Genomic DNA, 8,948 nt, shown 5'->3' with positions numbered 1-8,948 from the left:
CAAAATAGCTAGTAGAGGAAATGTTGAATTGACTTGTATGAAAGACATAAACACTGTTGAATAAATGGTGTGTAGCTTACTGTGAGTTTATATTTTTTTCTTCACACGCATAGATTAGGACTAATAAAAGCTTTTATCAGTTTGGGATTGGTTGAATCTACACCAAAATCCAGCCAAGCTTCATAGTGCTGTAATGTGGAGCTGGAATAAGCCTATAATACCAGCCCTGTGAGTCACCTTCCCTCTGCATTAACTGGCCCCATAATTGCTCCAGAATATAATGGCTGTCTTCCTGACCGTTAAACTGGCCTATGGTTAGCGGTTTAAACCCATAGCAGAAAGAATCACAGTGGATTTATTTTATGAAGAGTAAAGACTAAAAAATATTTCACTTCATTGATAACATACCGAGGTTTGTGGTTTGCTTATAAGATTCCGGGAGACATTCTTTAGGAATTGTTAGCAAATTATAGTCATATGGACGTGATCAAGTATGTTGTTTAACGTAAGATTCAGGAAGGACAGATATTAGAGCAAACCTAATGCCTAATAACAAGGACGACCGTTTGGGGGGGATGAACAACGTCTTCTATTCTAGCTAATAATAATGGCGATGTCAGTCCACTGGTTTGACTGGGCACCTCCATCCATGTTGATGTGATGTGTCAGAGTGCCTTCCCACCTAAAATGGAGGGTTTTGACACGTTGCAAGTGCTAAAAGCCTAGATATTGGTGTGGGGTTTATCACTGTGCTTAACTTGAACTAAAAGGGGCAACTGTCTCATCTTTTCATCCCTATAGGAAGAATGCAATATTGTGTGTGTGTGTGTGACAGGGCTGGGTCATTGGCGCATGTTGTATGTTGTCTGTCCCCTAGCTAGTAAGGTCAAGGAAAAAGAATTTCAAACAAATTGAAGTCGGTCCACAGCTATTCTAAGCCAAATCGCAATTGGTCCTTTTACTGTCTGACTTTACATTGAATAGTCATGTGTGTGTTAAATTAAATATGAATTAAGTATCACATTTCACTCTATTTGCCAAATCAGCAGTGTTTCCCACTTACAAAGCATGTAGAAGTCTGTAATCTTTATCACCGGTACTCTTCAACTGTGAGTGATGGAATCTAAAACAAAAATCCAGAAAATCACATTGTATGATTTTTAAGTAATGAATTTGCATTTCATTGCATGACATGAGTATTTGATACATCAGAAAAGCAGAACTTAATATTTGGTACAGAAACCCTTGTTTGCAATTACAGAGATCATATGTTTCCTGTAGTTCTTGACCAGGTTTGCACACACTGCAGCAGGGATTTTGGCCCACTCCTCCATACAGACCTTCTCCAGATCCTTCAGGTTTTGGGGCTGTCGCTGGACAATACAGACTTACAGCTCCCTCCAAAGATTTTCTATTGGGTTCAGGTCTGGAGACTGGCTAGGCCACTCCAGGACCTTGAGATGCTTCTTACGGAGCCACTCCTTAGTTCCCTTGGCTGTGTGTACTCATCCTTCTTCTTCCTCCAAACACGGCGAGTGGAGTTTAGACCAAAAAGCTCTATTTCTGTTTCATTAGACCACAATTAGACCACATGACCTTCTCCCATTCCTCCTCTGGATCATCCAAACGGTCATTGTCAAACTTCAGACGGGCCTGGACATGCGCTGGCTTGAGCAAGGGGACCTTGCGTGCGCTGCAGGATTTTAATCCATGACGGCGTAGTGTGTTACTAATGGTTTTCTTTGAGACTGTGGTCCCTGCTCTCTTCAGGTCATTGACCAGGTCCTGGCGTGTAGTTCTGGGCTGATCCCTCACCTTCCTCATGATCATTATGCCCCACGTGTTGAGATCTGGCATGGAGCCCCAGACCAAGGGAGATTGACCGTCATCTTGAACTTCTTCCATTTTCTAGTAATTGCGCCAACACTTGTTGCCTTCTCACCAAGCTGCTTGCCTATTGTCCTGTAGCCCATCCCAGCCTTGTGCAGGTCTACAATTTTATCCCTGATGTCCTTACACAGCTCTCTGGTCTTGGCCATTGTGGAGAGGTTGGAGTCTGTTTGATTGAGTGTGTGGACAGGTGTCTTTTATACAGGTAACGAGTTCAAACAGGTGCAGTTAATACAGGTAATGAGTGGAGAACAGGAGGGCTTCTTAAAGAAAAACTAACAGGTCTGTGAGAGCTGGAATTCTTACTGGTTGGTAGGTGATCAAATACTTATGTCATGCAATAAAATGCAAATTAATTATTTAAAAATAATACAGAGATTTTCTGGATTTTTGTTTTAGATTCCGTTTTTGTTTAAGATTCCGTCTCAGTTGAAGTGTACCTATGATACAAATTACAGACCTCTAGACTTTGTAAGTGGGAAAACCTGCAAAATCGGCAGTGTATCAAATACTTGTTCTCCCCACTGTATGCCATTCCATTCCAGTGTCTGTTAAATTTCAACACAGGCATACCTCATTTTACTTAATGAGGTACTAATTAGGTAATTACCTAAAACCAAACCTTATCTAACAAAGAAAAGTATAAAAAACACTGCTGTGGTTATTCCTATCATCTTGCAATAGGACCACCTGTAAGGCAAAAACTGTGCAAGTAGTACCTCAAAGGTAATTTGAATAAATAAAATAACTCAGTGAATAACACTGATAATCTCATTATCATGGCACCTGTCCTCAAAGTTGATGTGTTAGAAGTAGGAAAAATGGGCAAGTTTAAGGATCTGAGCGACTTTGACAAGGGCCAAATTGTGATAGCTAGACGACTGGGTCAGAGCTTCTCCAAAACTATAGCCCTTGTGGTGGTGTTCCCGGTCTGCAGTGATCCATACATATCAAAAGTAGTCCAAGGAAGGAAAAGCATTGAACCGGCGACAGGCGGGGAGCAAAGGCTGGCCCGTGTGGTCTGATTAAACAGATGCTCAAATTGCTTAAAAATGTATGCTGGTACTGATAGAAAGATATCAGAACACACAGTGCATCACAGTTTGTTGCATATGGGGCTGCGTAGCCGCAGACCAGTCAGGGTGCCCATGCTGACCCCTGTACCACTGCCAAAAGCACATCAGAGCATCAGAACTGGACCATGGAGCAGTGGAAGAAGGTGGAGTGGTCTGGTGAATCACGTTTCCTTTTACATCACATGGGTGCGTGTGCATCGCTAACCTGCAGAACACCAGGATGCGCTATGGGAAGAAGGAGGCAGTGTGATGCTTTGGGGAATGTTCTTATGGAAAACCTTGGGTCCTGCCATTTATGTGGATGTTACTTCGACACATGCCACCAACCTAAGCATTGTTGCAGACCATGTGCACCCTTTTATGGCAGCGGTATTCCCTGATGGCATTGACCTCTTTCAGCAGGATTACACACCCTGCCACAAAGCAAAAATTGTTCAGGAATGGTTTGAGGAAAACAGCAACGAGTTCAAGGTGTTGACTTGGCCTCCAAACTGCCCAGATCTCAATCCAATCTAGCATCTGTGGGATGTGCTGGACAAACAGGTCCAATCCATGGAGGCCCCACCTCGCAACTTACAGGACTTCAAGGATCTGCTGCTAATGTCTTGGTGCCAGATACCACAGCACACCTTCAGAGGTCTAGTGGAGTCCATGCCTCAACGGGTCAAGGCTGTTTCAACGGCAAAAGGGGGACCTACACAATATTAGGCAGGTGGTCATAATATTATGGCTGATAGGTGTATTCTTACCTGCTTGTTCATCAACATTCAGTAAAATATCTCCTGTTTTAAAAAGGAAGAAAAACCCTCAAACAACAGTTATTTGCCCTATTATGAAAAGGCAGAGGGTTTCTTCAGAAAACAATGTACAATGGAGGTCATAAAAGGCAGAAACTGTTTATGAAGAAGGAAGAAAGAACAAAAACACAGACCTATGAGTGCTTATGCAAATGTATCTTTATAAGATAATATTTTGGGGATTTTTGTGCATTCATCGATAGAGGATAGAAAATGCTGAGACCAGATTCGAACCCTTCCAGAAAAGATTTGCAGCTAAGACCTCAAGACCACCCTCAGCCAGTTTTCTATTTCTATTTAAGGACAAGTATTCGAAAGGTATCAAATAGCATTTGGACCCATGTATTTACTGTACAACAACAGTTGTACTCTGCTATACAGCTGTAGCTTGTTTCTGGTGAATGGGAACCCCTGACCACAGCACTGGGTTTGATTTAAAACTCTTTGTAAATCCATGCTGGTAGAGATGGGCAAACTAACACGGAGACATAAACACACAATCACATGCAGTATATGCAAGATGTCAGCACATTGTTTTATAACGTAAGAGTTCAGTGTGTGTGTGTTTGTTAGAGTGTGTGCAAGTGGTTTTGAAAGAATAACCTTCAAAACTGTGAAAAGAAAAACACTCCTATAAAGTCCATGTAAAGTGGATGTACTATTCTAAAGCTGGCCTAGTATGTTTGCTCTTTTCAGTGAATTAGATCAGCTTTTTTCTGCAGTGTCTTAGTTGTCTGCATATTTAGCTTGTTAAAGTGAATATCAATAGAAACATGTTCAAGGAACCCTTAGGCGATAGCAATATAATATGCCTTCTGAACAAACCCCCTGGATTCGAGCCTTAGCTATCACTCTGACACTCAGTTAAAACATTATTAAGGCAAATTTCCGATCTGTAGCACATCTCACTAGGGCTTCTCCTATGGGAACATCAGTGTACTGTAAAATAAAATACTTTTAAGTAGGCCTCGATGTTGGTGTATGGTTCTTACATGGCTAGGGATTAAGGTATGGGGGGGGAAGCTAGCCAATGACGGTGTTGATTTTTGAAATATCCTCTTTGTGATTGATCATTAAAGTGAGTTATTGTCTTGAACACTTACATTTTGTGTAAAATATCCACTGTTTAGGGGTTTCTCATATATTCCCTGGAACATAATTTATTTCTCAAAATTATACGTTTCCAGACATTTTATATTTGCGGCGAAAAGCAATAGTCGCACCAGGAATTGAGGACCCTGATACCAAAATATCTGTGTAACGCTGGAACATGGAGCCAGGACACAAGCACAGGGAGAATGGAGGAAAATGAATAAACAAATCCTGCAGTGCCTGGACGTGACATCCCCCCCCCACCCCCCGCCCGATGGTCCAGCTCCCACCAGACAGAGTCCAGAAGTGGGGGGGGGGGGCAGGTCTGGGTGGGCAGGGCAAAACCAAAGCCACCAGCCTCCTTTGGGGTCCTACGCTGGAGCCGGTAGACTGTAAAGTCCACGGGCACCCCTCGTGACCGACGAACCCGATCGCTGGCACTCCTCTTGCAGCTGCTGAGCGCCCTTCTTCTCTCGCTCCCAGGTCAGCCTCCATGGGGCTCCCTTGATGGTGCCAGCACACTGTAGCGTCCTCGACCATGGGCAACCCTCACGGCCGGCCAACCCAGTAGCTGCACCCACTGTTATTGCTCCTCCCCCCAAAAAAACCGGGGTGAACTATCCACCAGTCAAGTACCCTCTCTCGGGGGGCCTTAGTTCACCCGCTGGGTCCTGGTTTTTCTGTTAGTCTTTCTGTAACACTGGAACATGGAGGCAGGACAAAAGTGCAGGGAGAATGGAGGACATTTAATGAATGAAAACAAAATGGACAAGAACAAAACCAAATGCATGGTGCTGGGCTGTGAGCACAGGTCCCCCTAGAGGATGTCGGGCCCTCATGACACCCTCATGGAGAAACCCCCTTTGGTCAGAAACATGCACAACAGTAGACCACTCGAGGCCATTTTGTAGGGCTCTGGCAGGGTTTCTCCTGTTCCTCCTTGAACAAAGGAGCAGATACTGGTCCTGCTGCTGGGTTGATGCACTTCTACGGCCATGCCCAGCCTTCCTTGTGTAACAGCCCATCTCCTGGTATCTCCTCCATGCTCTTGAGACTGTACTAGGAGACACAGCAAACCTTATTGCAATGGCACGTATGGATGTGCCTTCCTGGAGGAGCTGGACTACCTGTGCAACCTGAATGGGATGCAGGCACCGCATCATGATACCAGTAGTGACAAGGACACTGGCAAAAACTAGAGAAGAATCAAGGACACTAGCTAAAACTAGGGAAGAATCAGCCAGGAAGTAAAAGCAGAGAGCAATTGTCTATGGCCACCACCTGCAAAACCATTCCCTTTTTGGGGGTTGTTTTGCTGTTGCCTCTCCAGTGCACCTGTTGTCACTTTCATTTGCACCAAAAGAGGTGACGTTGATTCACAATTGATTATGCTGACATTTTCTTAGTTGCATCTCAGAGCAAAAGCCATGGTTCACAGAGAGCTTCCAAAGCATCAGAAGGATCTCATTGTTGATATTAGTCCGAAGAAGGGTACAAAAGAATTTCCAAAGCATTAGATATACCATAGAACACAGTGAATACAGTCACTATCAAGTGGAGAATATATGGCACAACAGAGACATTACCAAGAACTGGATGTCCCTCCCAAATTTATGAAAAGACAGAAAACTGGTAAGGGAGGCTTCCAAGAGGCCTACAGCAACATTAAACGAAATGCAGGAATTTCTGGCAAATATTGTCTGTGTGCTAGATGTGACAACAATCTCCTGTATTCTTCATATGAATGGGCTATGGGTTAGGATGGCAAGATGGAAGCCTTTTCTTACAAAGAAAAACATCCAAGCCCAGCTGAAGTTTGCAAAAACAAACATCAAGTACCCCAAAAGCACGTGGGAAAATGTGTTATGGTCTGATGAAACCAAGGTTGAACTTTTTGGCCATAATTCAAAAAGGTATGTTTGGCGCAAAAGCAACACTGCTCATCACCCAAAGAATACCCACTGTGAAGCATGGTGGTGGCAGCATCATGCTTTGGGGCTGTTTTTCTTCAGCTGGAACCGGGGCCTTAGCCAGGGTGGAGGGAATAATGAACAGTTCCAAATACCAGGCAGTTTTGGCACAAAACCTTCAGGTGTCCGTTAGAAAGCTGAAGATGAAGAGGAACTTCACCTTTCAGCACGACAACAAACCAAAGCACACATCCAAATCCACAAAAGCATGGCTTCACCAGAAGAAGATTAACATTTTTGGAATGGCCCAGCCAGATCCCAGATTGAATCCAATTGAACATCTGTGGGGTGATCTGAAGAGGGCTGTGCACAGGACAAGTCCTCACAATCTGACAGATTTGGAGTACTTTTGCAAAGAAGAGTAGGCAAATTTCGCCACGTCAAGATGTGACATGCTAATAGACTCCTACCCAAAAAGACTGAGTGCTGTAATAAAATCAAAAGGTGCTTCAACAAAGTATTAGTCTATGGGTGTGCACACTTATGCAACCAGGTTATTGTGAGTTTTTTTATTTTTCCCCCTTAAAGATTTCAGTTTGTTTTTCAATTGAATTGTTCACATTATAGGTCACATTAAAGGTGAAAAAAGTTCTGACATGATTTATCTTTGTCTTTTTCTTTTACATTACAATAACCTGGCATTTTAACAGGGGTGTGTAGACTTTTTATATCCATTGTAGAACAAAAGAAGGGAAATGAGCCCTATGGGTTTTCAATAGGATTTAGGTCAGGGGAGTGTGATGGCCATTGCAAAATCTTGATTCTGTCATCAGTGAATAATTTTTTGTGTGGATTTGGAGGTATGATTTGGATCATTATCCTGCTGAAGGATCCAATGTTGACCCAGTTTTCTCCTCCTGGCCGCGGCAGACAGGATTTGGAATAAAATCTCATGGTACTTGATGGAATTCATGTTGCCATGTATCCTAACCAGGGCCTTGTGAAGTAAAAAAAACATCACAGATCCACCACACTTCATGTCTGGTGGTTGTTGCAATATGCTCCACTTCAGTCTCATCGGGCCATAGAACAAAATAATTATTACTTGATGAAAAAATTTTAAATTAAAACTTATATTCATATGGAATTTTGAGTGTATTATCAACAATGGCGTTTTCACAGCCATTTTACTTAAAGTTCCAATAATTTTTGAGGGCAATGTATATAAATACTGTATATATGCGATACCAGTTAAAAGTTTGGACGCACCTGGAATTAAATTAACAGTTGTGCCTTCGTAAAATAGAATTTGTGGAATTTCTTTCCTTTATGCGTTGTGACAATGTTGGGTGGGTATACAGAAGACCACATTATGTCTGTACTGTAGTTGTCCATATTATGGGTCAAATAAGCAAAAGGAAATGACAGTCCATCATTTCTTTAAGACATAAAGGGTAGATAATCTTAAGAAAATAAAATTCAAGTGCAGTTGCAAAAACCATAAAGCGCTATGATAAAACTGGCTCGCATGAGGGCCGCCACAGAAAAAGATGACCAAAAGTTAGCTCTAATGCAGACACTAAGTCCAGCCTTATAAATTTGCAATTTACTGCATCTTAGATGCAGCCCAAAGAAATGCTTCACAGAGTTACAACTACATGTCAGCATCCAATGTTCAGTGGAGACTGCGTGCATCAGGCCTTTATGGTTGAATTACTGCAAAGAAACCACTGCTTAATGACACCAAAAGGAATAGAGTGGCTTGGGCCAAGAAATACAAGAAATGCACATTAGACAGATTTTTGGTTCCAACCGCGATGTAATTGCGAGACACAGAGTGGGTGAATAGATGGCCACTACATGTGTGGTTCCCACTGTGAAGCATGGAGGAGGTGTGATGGTGTGGGGTTGCTTTGCAGGTGACGCTCTTTGATTTATTTGAAGGTCAAGGCACACTCAACCAGCATGGCTACCACAGAATTCTACAGCAATACGCCATCCAATCTGGTTTGCGTATAATGGGACTATCATTTGTTTTTCAACAGGACAATGACCCAAAACACACCGCCAGGCTGTGTAAAGGATTTTTGACCAAGAAGGAACGTGACGCATTGCTGCATCAGATGATCTGGCCTCTACAATCACCTGACCTCAACTCAATTGAGATGGTTGGGGATAAGTAG

This window comes from Esox lucius, chromosome 16, assembly GCF_011004845.1.
Source record: "Esox lucius isolate fEsoLuc1 chromosome 16, fEsoLuc1.pri, whole genome shotgun sequence".
In the NCBI taxonomy this organism is placed as follows: Eukaryota; Metazoa; Chordata; class Actinopteri; order Esociformes; family Esocidae; genus Esox; species Esox lucius.
Note: the sequence above shows the minus strand (reverse complement) of the source record.